This window comes from Scyliorhinus torazame, chromosome 5 (genome assembly GCF_047496885.1).
Source record: "Scyliorhinus torazame isolate Kashiwa2021f chromosome 5, sScyTor2.1, whole genome shotgun sequence".
Taxonomy (NCBI): Eukaryota; Metazoa; Chordata; class Chondrichthyes; order Carcharhiniformes; family Scyliorhinidae; genus Scyliorhinus; species Scyliorhinus torazame.
The window spans coordinates 114,046,708-114,063,513 of NC_092711.1; the positions used below are offsets into that span (position 1 = coordinate 114,046,708).

The 16,806-nt window shown below is 49.4% G+C and overlaps 1 long non-coding RNA gene across 1 annotated transcript; it reads right to left on the reverse strand.

Annotated features, from left to right (window-relative positions):
* Positions 1 to 8,887: 8,887 nt before the first annotated feature.
* On the reverse strand, positions 8,888 to 16,583 carry LOC140419482 (uncharacterized). The gene is made up of 3 exons (XR_011945815.1): positions 16,525 to 16,583; positions 13,021 to 13,136; positions 8,888 to 11,276 (listed from the first exon to the last, which is right to left on the reverse strand). It is a non-coding gene; the product is annotated as an uncharacterized lncRNA (long non-coding RNA).
* Between the last annotated feature and the right edge of the window lie 223 nt (positions 16,584 to 16,806).

The window sequence follows — 16,806 nt, forward strand, 5'->3', positions numbered from 1 at the left end:
CCACACAAGGAGCAGGTGAACTGTCTCCCCCCGGTGTGATCCCACTGATGTGTCAGCAGTTGGGATGACCAAGGGAATCCCTTCCCACACACGGAGCAGGTGAACGGCTTCTCCCCAGTGTGAGTGCATTGGTGCTCACTGAGGTCAGCTGACTGACTGAAACCCGCTCCACAGGTGGTGCACCTGAATGGATCCCCATTTGTGTGCATTTGGTGGTGTGTCTGGAGGGTGAATATCTGAGTGAATCCCTACCCACATACAAAGCAAATGAATGGTTTCTGACCCGTGTGAATTCGCTGGTGTTCAGTGAGCATGGATAAGGACTTGAATTTCTCTTCACAGGTTGTGCAGCTGAATGGTGTCTTCTCAGTGTGAACTCGCTGGTGTAACCGAAGGGCAGATAACTGAGTGAATCTCCTCTCACACACACAACAGATGAACGGCCTTTCCCCAGTGTGAACGCGTCGATGGATTTCCAGCCTGGATGAAGAATTGAATCCTTTACCACAGTCTTCACATTTCCACGGTTTCTCCATGGTTCTAGTTTCCCTGCGTCTTTCCAGTTTGGACAATCAGTTGAAGCTTTGTCCACACACAGAGCACGAATACACTTTTTCCCCACTGTGAATCGTGTGATGATTATAATTGGCTGTTTAACTGGTTAAAGCTCTTTCTACATTGAGTGTACTGGAACCTCTCACTCCAGTGTGAGTCTTGATGCTTGTCCAGTCACACAGATGTTTTAAATGGTGTCGCACAGACAGAACACAAACATTTCTCCTTCCAAGTTCAATGACTGATGATATTCAGGCTGTGGCGACTCAGTGACTGTCAGACCATGCAGTTGGAGTTCCTGTTTGTAAATCCAAGTCTAATGCCTTGGAAAAGGAGTTTACAAAACTTAAGAGAAGAGAAATTCTGAACGTACAGTTCTATTTTCCATGAAGGATATTTTCCTCATCTGTACCTGTAAAGCAGTAAATCCTAATCCCATGCACTCTCTCACCTCCCTGTGCTCGATGCAAATCCCAGGGTGACTAACAGTCCCATATTTTACTGGAATGTATTTGAGTCCACTGTCCCAGGCTGCATGCTGCCTAGATGTTGTCTGTCACGTAGATTGGACCTTTCTCAATGCACAGAACCATGTTCCTTCCTGTTTCTGTGTTCCAGAAACACAGACACTTACCCGAGGCGGCCTGGTCCCAGCTCTGGCAGAACGCCAGCCTTTCAGTGCAGGCTGTGCCTTAATTTTCGCCATTAGAGTTTGTCAGCTCAGCAAACCCTGCACACCACCTTCACAATTCCTTTCCTTACAGCTCACCCCCTCCCTCCCCTCTGGCTGGGTTCAGTTCTCAAACCCCTTTGTGCAAAGTGAGAATAAAATCAATTAACCAATAATTTTTTCCTCCTGATCACTGGGACCCTGAAGCCCCGCCCACTCTGTTCCTTCACCAAGATGGCCGCACCTGAAGCCAACAATCCCCCAGAGCTGGAAACCCGGGATCTGCAGGTTCTGATTGGGGGTTTGGGGCCTCCAGCGGGTGTTTGTGAATCCTCCCCGCCCACCTGCCAGGGTTTCCTTCCTTGCCAGAGATCAGAATCCTCATTGATTTGAGTGCAAAGTGTAAGCTCTTATTTATTACCCCCTCTCCCATCCTCTGATGTGAACCATCCTCCAGTGGCTGAAGCAGGATGGTGCCCGTTAACCTGGGCCTGTTCCCGGGAGGGAGAAGCTCCGCAGCTGCAAACCAGGGAGCTGACAATGATTGTGAAGGGTTTGCGGATCCACAACGTGTTTCCAAATTCTCCCACCCACCGCCTGACGCTGACTCCGCTTCTCCAGGACAAACAAGCACTGAAATCCATGTCCAGCAGTCACACTGCGCATGCTCCGGAGCACAATGCCGGGGAGTGATTGACGGCAGCGCCGGGCTGGAGGACCGAGCAGGAGCATCTGGTCCTCCAACCAATCGGAGTGAACGAGGGGCGGGGCTGATCCCAGATCTCCCTCATTGGCTGAGACTCTGCATCATTTTGAGTTCTTCCGCGACTCTGCATCATTTTGAGTTCTTCCCATTGGCCACGGGTGCGCGGTTTCCACAACCTCATTTTCTACCTGAGAGGTGTTGACCATTGAGAAGGTTTGAAGGACTGGAGCGACTCTTGGCAGTATTTTGTATTTGGCACCTGCGTTCAATTCAATGTGTAGTTTGCACATTCTCCCTGTGTCTGCGTGGGTTCCCTCCGTTGTGTTCCAGTTTTCCCCCACCATCCAAAGATGTACAGGTTTGGTGGATTGGCTATGCTAAATGGCCCCTCAGTGCCCAAAAAAAGGTTAGGTGGGGTCCCTGGGTTACAGGGATAGCGTGGACGCACGGACTTAAGTAGGGTGCTCTTTCCAAGGGCGGTGTAGGCTTAATGGGCCTGTAAGTTCTATGATTCTATCGGGCTTTCGCTCTCACAGTCTGATCTGATGGGTCTGTCTGGCGGTATTTCCTGGTACAGTCTATGTGTTTGGGTATTTTAGGGAGCAGGTAGAACTTCCTTGGTTCTATCAGTTGTGCCTTGTTGTTTTTGGATAATGTGTCTGCAGTTTTTGAGTTCTTCCAGTCTGTCTCCAATTCTCCTTCCTGTCTCGTGTATATGGATCTAGGTAGCTTGGTGTGATGTGTGTTGTTTAGTTGTCTGTCTGTCTCCAGCAGGTATTGTTGTCTCTCGATAATGACTGTGCTGCTACCCTTGTCTTCTGGTTATGAACATATCCATGTTGGATCCAAGCTCCTGGATTGTCTGTCTTTCTCTCCGGGTAAGATTCTGTTTGTCTCTGGTATTTCACTGTGACATTTCGGAGACCTGATTGAAGGGATTCAAACATGGGAGTTCTGGGAAAGATGGGCAAGGATTTGGGAGGTGGCAACATGTTCAAAGAGTTTGGAGAGGAGAGGGAGGTTGAAGATGGGGCAGTAATTTGTAAGGATGGCAGGGTCAAGGGTATGTTTTATTGAGGAGGGGGTGATGATGGCAGATTTGAAGGACAGAGGGACAGTACCTGAAGAGAGAGAAATGTTGACAATATCCGTGGACACAGGGTAGTTGGCTGATCAGTAGCTCAGTGGGAATAGGGTCGCTGGAGCAGGAGCTGGGTCTCATGGACAAGATGAGCTCTGAGAGGGCATGAGGGGAGATGGGAGAGAAACTAGAGAAAGATGTGGGTTCAGGGCTCGGGCAAGGATGAAATTTAGAGACAGTTTGGTCCGGTGGGCTCGTGGAAGGGAGGGAAGCAGCAGAGGCAGCTGATCGGATTTACTCAATCTCAGTCACAAAGAAGCTCCACAAGCTCCTCACACGTCTTGTTGGAGGTGAGGGTGGAAGAGACAGGGGAGAGCGAGAGTACTTCAAAAGGAACTAACTTGTGTCAGAGATATTAAAAAGTTTCAACACACTGTGTATTTCACACAAATCTAATTTATTTGACTTTTTAAAAAAATATTTTTTATTCTCCTTTTTCACATTTTCTCCCAAATTTACACCCACCAACAATAAACAATAATCAGTAACAAATATGTCAATCCCCATACCAATAACAACGATCCCATCCTCTCGCCAAACCCCAAACATTAGCCCGCATGTTCACATAAACAAATGACAAAAAGGAATCAGGAATCACCCAAAGTCGCCATTAACACACACAGCCCCCCCTCCCCCCCAAAACTAATGTTCGATGTTATCCAATTCTTGAAAGTGCATAATGAATAATGCCCATGAATTGTAGAAGCCCTCGTCCCTCCCCTCAGTTCAAACATAATCTTCTCAAGAGTCAAGAATTCCAAAATTATTGGTTAATTGATTTTATTCTCACTTTGCACAAAGGTGTTTGGGAACGGAACCCAGCGAGAGGGGAGGGAGGGGGTGAGCTGTAAGGAAAGGAATTGTGAAGGTGGTGTGCAGGGTTTGCCGAGCTGACAAACTCTAATGGCGAAAATTAAGGTACAGCCTGCACTGAAAGGCTGGTGTTCTGCCAGAGCTGGGACCAGTCCGCCTGGGGTAAGCGTCTGTGTTTCTGGAACACAGAAACAGGAAGGAACATGGTTCTGTGCATTGAATTCCAACAACGCCAGGGCACAGGGTGGAGAGGTTGCTCTCCATTCCATTATATCCGCCTTCGGGCGATCAACGAGGCGAAGGCTACAACATCTGCCTCCACACCCGTTTCCAACCCTGGGTGGTCAGACATCCCGAATATGGCCTCCCGGGGGCCCGGGTCCAGTTTCACGTGCACCACTTCAGAAATTACCTTAAAAACCTCCTTACAGTACTCCCCTAGCTTTGGACAGGACCAAAACATATGAATGCGATTAGCGCAGCGCCCCCCCCCCCCCCCCCCCCCCCCGCAACGCTCACACACATCCTCCACTCCGTCAAAGACTCGGCTCATCCTCGCCCTCGTGAGGTGTGCTCTGTATACCACCTTCAGCTGTATCAGCCCCAACCTCGCACACAAGGTGGAGGCATTCAATCTCCGGAGCACCTCACACCAGAATCCCTCCTCCATATCCTCTCCCAACTCTTCCTCCCACTTTGCTTTGATCCCATCCAGTGGTGCCTTCCCCTCCTCCAAAATAGCGCCGTAAACAACCAACACTACTCCCTTCTCCAGTCCCCCTGTCGTCAGCACCTCCTCCAGCAATGTGGAGGCCGGTTCCCCCGGGAAGCTCTGTATCTCCTTTCTGGCAAAATCTCGAACCTGCATGTTTCTAAACATTCCCCCTGCTCCAGCCCATACTTCGCTTCCAGCTCCTTCAATCCTGCAAACCGACCCCTAAGAAACAAATCTTTTAGTGTCTTAATCCCCTTCGCCTCCCATTTCCGAATATTTCTATCCCACTTCTCTGGCTCAAATCTGTGGTCCTCCAAATCGGCATTTCCCTTGACCATGCCCCCAACCCGAAGTGTTGGCGAAACTGCCTCCAAATTCTCAATGAAGCTATTATTACCGGACTCACGGAGTATTTTCCCGGGGCTATCGGGAGCAGCGCTGTTGCTAGTGCTTTCAATCCCGACCCCCTGCACAAACTCTCCTCCATTCTGACCCACTGGGAATCAACCCCTCTGACCCAGCTACGCACCTTCTCCACATTCGCCGCCCAGTAGTAATACATCAGGTTCGGAAGACCCAAACCCCCTGCCTGCCTTCCCCTCTGTAGCAGCACCTTTCTAACTCTGGCCACCTTCCCTCCCCATATGAACGACGTAATCCTTCCCTCAATCTCTCTGAAAAAAGCCTTTGGCAGAAAATCGGCAGGCATTGAAAAATAAACAGAAATCGCTGCAATAAGTTCATTTTAACCGCCTGTACCCGACCCGCCAGCGACAGAGGGAGACCATCCCACCTTGCCAGATCAGCTTTCACTCTCCCCACCAAATAGAAATGTTGTACCTGCGGAGGCCCCCCCCAATCCCAGGCAACCTGCACCCCCAGGTACCTGAAGTGAGTCCCTGCCCTACGGAATGGCAGCCCCGCCACCCCTGCCCCCACCCCCGGCCGAGACACCACAAAATACTCACTCTTGTCCAGGTTCAGCTTGTACCCAGAGAAAGACCCAAACACCCGAAGCAGCTCCACTATTCTCCCTGTCGACACACTCGGTTCCGACACATATAACAGCAAGTCATCAGCATATAAGGACACCCTATGCTCTATTCCCCCCCTGCACTATTCCTTTCCCTACTCCTGAACCTCTTAATGCGATGGCCAACGGCTCAATCGCGAGTGCAAACAGCAGGGGGGACATAGGACATCCCTGCCTCGTCCCACAGTGGAGAGAAAAGTATCTTGAGCTGATGTTGGTTGTGCGGACACTCGCTCTCGGCTCCTTATATAGTAGCTTTACTCAGTTCACAAATCTTGGTCCAATCCCAAACCGCTCCAGAACTGCCATCAAGTCCCCCCATTCTACCCGGTCCAACGCCTTCTCAGCGTCCAATGCCTCAACCACCTCTGTTTCCTTCCCCTCTGCCGGTACCATAAAGACGTTCAATACCCTTCTAACGTTTGAAAAGAGCTGCCTCCTTCTTACGAACCTCGTCTGATTTTCACCTATCACCTTCGGGAGGCACTCCTACAGCCTACCCGCCAGTCCCTTCACCAATACTTTTGCGTCTACATTCAGAAGCGATATGGGCCTATATGACCCACATTCCATCGGATCCTTAGCTTGTTTTAGCAACAGGGAAATCGACGCCTGCCCAAACGTTTGTGGCAACACCCCCTTCCCTATCACCTCTTAAAACATCCCCACTATCAGGGGTGCCAGCTTATCCTTGAAGTTTTTATAATATTCCACTGGAAACCCATCCAGCCCTGCCACCTTCCCCGACTGCATCCTCCCAATCGCATCCTTTATCTCCTGCTCCACTATCGCTCCTTCTAATGTAGCCCTGTCCCCCTCCCCTAACCTCGGGTACTCCAACCCATCTAGAAATTCCTGCATCTCACGGTCTCCCCCAGGTGGCTCTGATCTGTAAAACCTCTCATAAAATGCCTCAAAAACATTGTTAATCAGATCCGGAGCCACCACCAACTTCCTTGCCCTATCCCACAGCTGAACAATTTTCCTTGTCGCTGCTTCCCTCTGGAGCTGATCTGCTAACATACACTTAACAGCGCCACTAACCTCCCCTCCAGCGCCCCTGTCAGAATCACATATCTACCCCCCTGATCTGCCACCACCTTCTCCATCTGGGAGCGTACCCTTTTGCTGACCATTACGCTATCCCACAAGCCCTTCCGTCAAATCCAGAGTGAAACACCGGACTAATCCAGCCCTTTTTAAGTCTCAACTGATCCTTCACACTCAAGTGAGTCTCCTGCAGCATTGCTACATCGGCTTTCAAACTTTTAAGATGCGCAAGCACCCTTGACCTCTTGAGTGGATCTCTTAATCCCCTCACATTCCATGTGACTATCCCAACTGGAGGTCTCTCACCCCCCACCCCCCCGCCCCCACCCTTCTTATCCACCATCATCATCCCTACCCCATGAGCCTGACCCGCCCCTATCCATTAACATCAAACCCCTTCCCCCCCTCCCAAACCACCCCCCCCCCCCCCAACCTACATTTCCTCTCGAAAAAACATCTCCCAGCATCAATCCCTTCCCCCCGCCCCTCGCTTGCTTCGTAGGCCCATCGAAACCTGCCAACCAGGCTCCAATATCCACAGCCCTCCTCTCACCTCACCCTCCTCCGTTCACTAGCCGACTTTAGTTAGCGAGCGCGGGTGGCTCTCCCGCCAAGAAATACCGGCCCCTCCCACCCAGTCCCAGAAAAAGAAAAAACAAAAACAACAATCCAACCCATACAATTCACTAAACTAAGATATAACCGTCGCAACACAGAATGCCAATCAACCCAACCAATAACCTGAACTCTGCAAGAATGTGAAGAGAAGTAAATTACAATACACGTCAGTAAAAAGAAAGTTATAGCATTGATACATTTTCACAGCCCAGTCTCTCTTCCAGCTCCGCTCCTCACGTCTGTCCCAAGCCTTCTGCCCTCGCGAACGACTCAGCCAGCTCCGCTGTCTCGAAATAAAAGTCTTTGGCATCATACGTCACCCTCAGCTTCGCCGGGTATACCATACCAAATCGCACCCCCTTTTTGTACAGTGCCGCCTTCACTCGCCAGAACGAACCTCGACTTTTTGCCAACTCCACCGTCAAGTCCTGGTAGATCCGAACTCCAGCAGCATCCCACTGCACCTTGCGCTTCTCCTTCGCCCAGCTTACCACCTTCTCCTTCATGCAGTACTTATGGAAGCAGATAATTACTGCTCTTGGCGGCTCATTCACTTTGGGCTTCGGCCTTAATGACCGATGAGCTCGGTCCAGCTCGTACCGGGAGGGGTTCTCACCCTCCCCCATCAACTCCGCCAGCTTCTTAGCGAAGTACTCTGCTGGCCTTGCACCCTCTGTCCCTTCGGGCAAGCCCACAATTCTCAGATTGTGCCGCCTCGAGCGGTTCTCCAAGTCCTCGAGCTTTGCTCAGAGTCCTCTGTTGACCTCCACCACCCTCCGCAGCTCCTCCCCCATCGAGCTGAGCTGGTTGTTGTGCTGCGACACGGCCTCCTCCACTTCGTTCACCTTCTCGCCCTGCTCTCTCACCTCGGCCGGTGTCTTTGCCACAGCTATCCTCACCGGGGCGATTGCCTCCTCCACCAATGACTTCAATGCGATCGCCGTCTCCTTCCTCAACGCCTCCATGTGCCTCACAAACTGCTTTTCCAGCTCCACCACCATCACCTCGGTCATCTTCTCCACCGTAAGTAGTGCTGACCCACCACGCGGTCCGGCATCCACCATCTTGTCAGCACTTTTGCTCATCTTCTCATTCAACGGCGAGCCCGCGTTTCCAACCTTTCTCAACGCTGCTTTTCGCATCCTTTAACGGCTTATTATTTTTCCTTTTTTTTCCCACCATCTTTCCTTCTTCAATCCTTTTTTTTTAAAATCGAAAAAACAAAAAACATTTCTTCCTTCATAAAAAAAGGGAGAAAACTTTTTTTTCCAACCAAATTTCTTTAAAACATCTTTCTCTTCTTTTTTGTATTCCTCCAGAATTTCCCTGGGACCGGGCTTCAGTCCTCTTATTACATTCTAGGCGGGACATCCGATGTGGGACATCTCACCGACATCACGCCCTGGCTTTGGGCCTGCCGCCTCGGCCTGTTTGGCTCCGCCCCCGCTGCTCCTTTCAAATTTTCAGGTCCGGCTTTCAGGTTGTCCCGCTCCTCCTCCACGTGCAGCCGCTCCGCCGAACCCGCCGGGGCCAGTCCCCCCCTCCCCCCCCCCCGCCCCTCCCCCCCCCACCCCCCCAACCCTCCGGCTCCCTGAAACGGAGCTTTGACGGGCGAGGGAGGCAGGGCCGACCCCGGAGAAGTTTAATTTTATTTTAAACAGCGGGGAGCCCCCCGAAAAAGACCGCAATATCGTGGACCAGCAGGAGCTTCTGCTCATCGCGGCCGCTCCGCTCGCGAATGCCACCGTCTCTCCCTGTGTGAATTCGCTGGTGTTTCCGCAGGTTGGATGAATCACTGAATCCCTTCTCACACTCTGAGCAGGTGAATGGTCTCTCCCCAGTGTGAATTCGCTGGTGTGTGGACAGAGCGGATGACTCAGCGAATCCCTTCCCACACTTGGGGCAGGTGAATGGTCTCTCCCCTGTGTGAACTCGCTGGTGTGTGGGCAGAGTAGATAACCGAGTGAATCCTTCCCACACTTGGAGCAGGTGAATGGTCTCTGCCCAGTGTGACTGCGTCGATGAGTTTCCAGCTGGGATGGAGAAATGGCTGATGAAATTCAACGTGGGCAAGTGCGAGGTCCTGCACTTTGGACAAAAGAATAGAGGCATGGACTATTTTCTAAACGGTGACAAAATTCATAATGCTGAAGTGCAAAGGGACTTGGGAGTCCTAGTCCAGGATTCTCTAAAGGTAAACTTGCAGGTTGAGTCCGTAATTAAGAAAGCAAATGCAATGTTGTCATTTATCTCAAGAGGCTTGGAATATAAAAGCAGGGACGTACTTCTGAAGCTTTATAAAGCATTAGTTAGGCCCCATTTAGAATACTGTGAGCAATTTTGGGCCCCACACCTCAGAAGGACATACTGGCACTGGAGCGGGTACAGCAGAGATTCACACGGATGATCCCAGGAATGGTAGGCCTAACATACGATGAACGTCTGAGGATCCTGGGATTATATTCATTGGAGCTTAGGAGGTTGAGGGGAATCTAATAGAAACTTACAAGATAATGAATGGCTTAGATAGGGTGGACGTAGGGAAGTTGTTTCCATTAGCAGGGGAGACTAGGACCCGGGGGCACAGCCTTAGAATAAAAGGGAGTCACTTTAGAACAGAGATGAGGAGAAATTTCTTCAGCCAGAGAGTGGTGGGTCTGTGGAATTCATTGCCACAGAGGGCGGTGGAGGCCGGGACATTGAGTGTCTTTAAGACAGAAGTTGATAAATTCTTGATTTCTCAAGGAATTAAGGGCGATGGAGAGAGAGCGGGTAAATGGAGTTGAAATCAGCCATGATTGAATGGTGGAGTGGACTCGATGGGCCGAATGGCCTTACTTCCACTCCGATGTCTTATGGTCTTCAGTCAATTTATTTGACTTTAAGCCAGAATATTAGCCCCTGTAAATGGGCCGGAGTTTGTCATAAGCAGAAAGAGACCCAAATGAATATGGTTCAGTCCTGAATGTGAGGAACAGCAAAATCCAATCACTGTGGTTACTTGTGGCCTCGTTTGTGTTTCAGCAGGTTGGGTGAAGTAGTGAATCCCTTCCCACACTTGGGGCAGGTGAATGGTCTCTCCCCTGTGTGAACTCGCTGGTGTGTGGACAGAGCGGATGACCGAATGAATCCCTTCCCACACTCGGCGCAGGTGAATGGCCTCTCCTCAGTGTGAATTCGCTGATGTACAGTGAGGTCACATGATCGTCTGAACCCAGTCCCGCAGTGAGAGCACCTGAACGGTCTCTCGTCAGTGTGAACACGTTGATGGTACATCAGATCCCCAGAACTTTTACAGCGCTTCCCGCAGTCTGGACATTTAAACGGTCTCTCATCAGTGTGAACTCGCTGGTGTCTCAGCAAGTGGGCTGAAATAGCAAATCCCTTCCCACACTCTGAGCAGGTGAACGGCCTCTCCCCAGTGTGAACTCGCTGGTGATTCTGCAGGTTGGATGAATCACTGAATCCCTTCTCACACTCTGAGCAGGTGAATGGTCTCTCCCCAGTGTGAATTTGCTGGTGTCTGGACAGAGCGGATGACCGAGTGAATCCCTTCCCACACTTGGAGCAGGTGAATGGTCTCTCCCCAGTGTGAACTCGCTGGTGTGTGGACAGAGCGGATGACTGAGTGAATCTCTTCCCACATTTGGAGCAGGGGAATGGTCTCTCCCCAGTGTGACTGCGTCGATGAGTTTCCAGCTGGGATGGGGAAGTGAATCCTTTCCCACAGTCCGCACATTTCCACGGTTTCTCCTCAGTGTGACTGCATTTGTGGCTTGTGAGGCCTGATGATTGACTGAATCCTCGACAACACACACAACACGTGTACGGTTTCCCCGCAGTGTGAATGATGCTTTTTCCTTCCATGTTCAAAATCTGCTGATATTCAGGATATGATAAGTTGAGGATTCTGTCAGATCCTGATGTGATGCTTGCTTTGAGTTTCCGGATTTTGAAGCCTCCCCTTCGAACACCCTGTGAAACGGATTCAAAACAGAAAATAGGGAGTGAGAGAACCCACAAAAACACAAAGGCAGGTTGTGAAATTGAGCTGAATGAATCTGGTCATTTGTGGGGCCGGCACTGGGAAAAAGTGACCATGATAACTGCTGGATTGTCATAAAAACCCAACTGGCCTCCTTGGGAGGAGAGAGAAAGAGGTGAAGAGGGATTTTGTATATCTACAAGTCATACTAAAGAGAATAGTTGGCAACGCAAATTCGACCTTGAGCTTCATAAACAGTAATATTGACACCAAAACTATGCTTCTGGTGGCATGGTGATTAGCACTGCTGCCTCTCAGCGCCAGGGACCCGGGTTCAATTCCGGCCTTGGTGACTGTCTGTGTGGGGTCTGCACTTCCTCCCAGTGTCTGCGTGGGTTTCCACCCGGTGCTCAGGTTTCCTCTAACAGTCCAATGAAGGGAAAGTTAGGTGGATTGGCCTTGATAAATTGCCCCTTAGTGTCCAGGGATGTGCAGGTTAGGTGGGGCTATGGGGTTACAGGGACAGGGTAGGAGTGTGGGCCGAGGCAGGGTGCCCTTTCAGAGAATCAGTGCTGACTCGATGGGCCGAGTGGCCTCCTGCACTGTAGGAATTCTATGATTCCAATTCTATTCGATGAATCTTTATAAAGCTTTGGTCACCACTTTTCAGGAAGGATCTGAAGGTTCTTGGAGAAGGTGCAGAGGAGATTTACCAGAATAGTTCCAGCAAAGGAGGTTGAGGGGAGATTTGATTCAGGAACACAAGATTATGCCAGATTTCTATCAGGTTTACAAAGAAACTCTGTTTCCATTCACTGATCGTCCAAGAACTAGGGACAAAGATGTAAAGTTTTGGGTAAAACCTGGATTGATCTATATAAGATCCTGAGGGGTTTTGACAGGGTGGATGTGGAGAGGATGTTTCCTCTTGAGGGGGAATCGAGAACGAGGGCATCACTGTTGCAAAATAAGGGGTCACCCATTTCAGATGGAGATGAGGATTTTGTATTCTCTTGAGGGCTGTAAGAATTTGGAACTCGCGTCCTTAAAAGGCAGCGGAAGCAGAGACCTTAAATATTTTTAAGGCAGAACTGGATAGATTCTTGATGAGCAAGGAGGTGAAAGGTCATCAGGGGTAGACAGGAATGTGGAGTTAACGTTAGAATGAGATCAGTTGCAATCTTATTCAATGCTGAGCAGGCTCGAGGGGCCGAGTGGCCTGTTCCAAGTTTGTATGTCAAAGGTACAGGAGATATGAGGTGATATGAGATTTATGTTTTTACACAGCGAGTGGCAATGACCTGAAACTTGCTGCCTATGAGGGAGTTTGAAAATAGACACAATGAATGATTTAATTTCAAAAGGAAATTGGATAGACATCTGAGGGAAATAAACCTGCGAGGATACAGGGATAGAGCAGGAGAATGGCACTGACTGGATTGCTCCAGAGAGCTAGCATGGACTCAATGGGCCAAATGCCCTTCTTTGTGCCATCATGTCGCTGACTCTTTTGTGTAATCTAGTTTTGTAATTTAACCCCGGGTTCAGATATCACTCAGGTAAATCTGTGCTACACTCCCTCCGAGGCCATTCTATCCTTCCTCAGGTTTGTTGCCCAGAACTGAACACAGTTCTCCAGGTTTGGTCAAACCAGGGTTTGTGAATCTCGGGGCTTTTCCAGTCACACTGAGACCTGAAATCTTCCCTCACAGACAGAACAGACAAACCTTTTACCTTCCACACCCAGATGCTGCTGAAATTCAGTTTCTAATAAATCAAGTGACTCTGTCAGATCGCGATGTGACGTTTGGTTTGCTTTTCCCGTCTGTTAAACCTCCACTTCCATTATCCTGTAAATTACAGAAACCTCACTGTCAGTTTAGGATAGAAATTCACAACATTCTCTCCTCGCCAACTTTGATTAAACGTATTCCTGGAGGTTTGATCACATGACCTGCCCCCATCCTCCAGCCATTAATCCGGTCAACACATCCATCCTTGTGACACACTGCCTTCCTCGGCCAATTGGGAAGCAAAATGATTCATTACCTTACAGGACAGTTACTGTCCTAACGATTTTCCAGACACCCAGGTATGAATCTCACCAACGCAGGGAGTGGAGTTGGTGCGAACTCAGGCAGGAGCAGCTTCGGAACAGTAAATATAAATAACTTACCTCAGGGATTCACGGCCTATTCGGCAGGGAGCGGATTTGGCCCGAATCCGGGGAGGAGGAGCTTTGAACGGTAAATATAAATAACTTACCTCAGAGTAAAGCTGATTGGCTGATTGGGAATCTGTTCTAAATTTGAGAAACTGGAGTAATTAACTAAATAGGGAGTAACTCGGAGATCAGTAACTAGGAGATTGCTGTTTATATCTATAAATCAACGATTTGGATGAGAATGTACAAGACATGATCAGTAAGTTTGCAGATGACACTAAAATAGGTGGTATTGTCGGCAGTGAGGAAGGTTATCAAAAATTGCAGCAGGCACTTGATCAGCTGGGAAAGTGGGCCGAGAAATGGCAAATGGAATTCAATACAGATCAGTGTGAGGAGTTGCATTTCAGAAATCAAGGTCGGACTTTCACAGTGAATGGTAAGGCCTGAGGGTGTATCATGGAACAGAAGGATCTTGGAGTTCAGGTGCATGGTTCTCTAAAGGTGGAGTCACAGGTAGATAGGGCAGCACGGTAGCACAGTGGTTATCACAGTTGCTTCACAGCTCCAGGTTCCCCCGTTCGATTCCCAGCTGGGTCACTGTCTGTGCAGAGTATGCACGTTCTCCCTGTGTCTGCGTGTGTTCTCTAGTTTCCTCCCACAGTCTAAAGATGTGCGGGTTCGGTGGACTGGCCTTGCTAAATTGCCCTTAGTGTCCAAAAAAAAGGTTAAGTGGGAGTTACTGGGTTACGGGGATAGGGTAGATAAGTGGGCTTGAGTAGGGTGCTTTTTGTAAGGGCCGGTGCAGACTCGATGGGCCAAATAGCCTCCTTCTGCACTGCAAATTCTCTGAAGAAGGTTTTTGGAATGCTGACCTTCATCAGTCAGGGCATTGAGTATACAAGTTGGGAAGTTATGTTGCAGTTGTACAGGACGTTGGTGAGGTCGCACCTGGAGTATTGTGTTCAGTTTTGGCTGCTTTGCTATGGGAAAGATGTTATTAAACTGGAGAGAGTGAAGAAGAGATTTACAAGGATGTTGCCAGGACTCAAGAGACTGAGTGAAAGGGAGAGATTGGACAGGCCTGGACCTTTATCTTTGGAGCGTAGGAGACTGAGGGGTGATCTTATCGAGATGTATAAGATCATGAGAGGCGTGGACAGGGTGAATACACTCAGTCTTTTTCTCAGGGTTGGGGAATCGAGAACTAGAGGGCTTTGGTTTAAGTTCAGAGGGGAAAGAATTAATGGGAACTTAAGGAGCAATGGTTTTACACAGAGGATAGTACGGAATGAGCTGCCGGAGGAAGTAGTTGAGGCAGGGACATTGACAAGATTGTAAAGGGATTTGGACAGATAGATGAATAGGAAAGGTTCAGAGGGGTGTGGGCCAAATGCAGGCAAATGGCATTGACCTAGATGAGCTCTTTGGTTGGCATGGACCGGTTTGGGCCGAAGGGCCGGTCTCCGTTCCATAGATTCTATGAACCCCAAATCTCTTCGGACATCCACTGTACTTAACCTCCTTCCATTTAGAAAGTACTCAGTTCTATCCTTTTTTGGTTCCAAACAGATAACCTCACACTTGTTTACATTGCCACAATCTTGCCCATTGACCTTTTCTGTCAATATCTTCTTGCAAAATAATGCAATCATCTATGCTGTCTATGATGCCACCGAACTTTGTATCATCAGCAACACAGAGGGGCAGGTTTAGCACACTGGGCAGGCCAGCAGCACGGTTCAATTCCCGTACCAGCCTCCCCGAACAAGTGCCAGAATGTGGCGAATAGGGGCTTTTCACAGTAACTTCATTTGAAGCCTACTTGTGACAATAAGCAATTTTCATTTCATTTATATCACAGTGCAGGAGAGGCCCTTCAGTCCATCGACTTTGCACTTACACATGATAAACCTGACCCACCTACCTAATCCCATTTGCCAGCACTTGTCTCATAGCCTTTAATGTTATGACGTGCCAGTCTTCATCCAGGTACTTTTTTAGAGGATGTGAGACAACCGTCTCTACCACCCTCCTAGGCAGTGCATTACAGACCCTCACCACCCTCTGGGTAAAAACATTTTTCTTCAGTACATGTGTCAATAAATCTGACCCCACTCTCTGTTGTCTGTTGGTTAGCCAATCCTCTATCCAAGCTAATATCTCTCAACCCCGTGGGATTTTACCTTGATTATTACCTTTTATGTGACACTTTATCAAATGTATTCTGGGAGTCAAAATACATTGACAGGACCCCATTATGCACTTGGCGTGTTACATCTTCCAAGAACTGCAAGAAATGAGTCAAACACGATATACCCTTCACAAAACCATGCTGACTCTGATGGATAGCAGTTTGACTCTCCAAATGTCCAGATACTGCTTCTTCAATAATAGATTCTAACAGTTTCCCAACAACAGGCTTTAAACTAACTAGTTTCCTACGTTCTGCCTTTTTGACCGAATCCAATGACATTGGAGATTTTCTCAGTGACCCTCAGTCACCATCACTGAAACGAACTTTAAATTCCAGATTTTATTAATTTAATGTCCCCAGAACATTCTCCTGTCTCTCTGGGTGACTAATGAAGTGACATTGTCACTGGGTCAGTGTCTCCCCCCTGGTGTCTGTGAGGTTGTTTGTGGAGAGAAGCCGGAAGTGGCGGACAGTGAGAGTGGAGAATGTTCATTGTTCAGCTCTGGGGCCGCACTCGGGATTTGTAAACCCCGCCCCCCAACACTGACCTCTCACCTGACACCTCATAATGCCCGGACAATGGTTGACAGCATCGCGCGACCAATAGAAGAGTGGACGGGTCCGGGAGGAGGGGAGGGGGGGGGGGGCGAAAGAAACTGGTCCTCCAGCCAATCGGAGTGAATCAGGGGCGGGACTGGGCCGAGTGAAGCATGCGCGCTGTGATTAATGGCGACGCAGAAAAAGTTCTTTCTCGGATCCACAATCCGTGAAGGTGGGAATGGCGGGACGGAGGGAGAGCTGGATCATGCGGGTTGTTAGGCACGCTTCGTAAACATGTTATATAAACTGAACATCTGACAAAATAAACCACCGGTACCTGGGGATCTGAGCGGGGGCTGCAGCTTTGTGACAGACGAGCCTGTGCACCCGCCATCTTTATTTGGTACTGGCAGCGGTGCGCATGCGCCTTCGTTATTTGGCTCACTGGCAGTAGTGCGCACGCGCGCGCGCACCCGCACCCACCATCTTTATTGGGGCGCGAGCAGCAGACCGCAGGCTCAGTCGCCATCATTGTTGGGGGCAACATTTTTGTAATTTGTCTTCATGACAGACTTTCACTCTGAGTTACAAATTCTTCTTTATGGGGCAGAATATATGC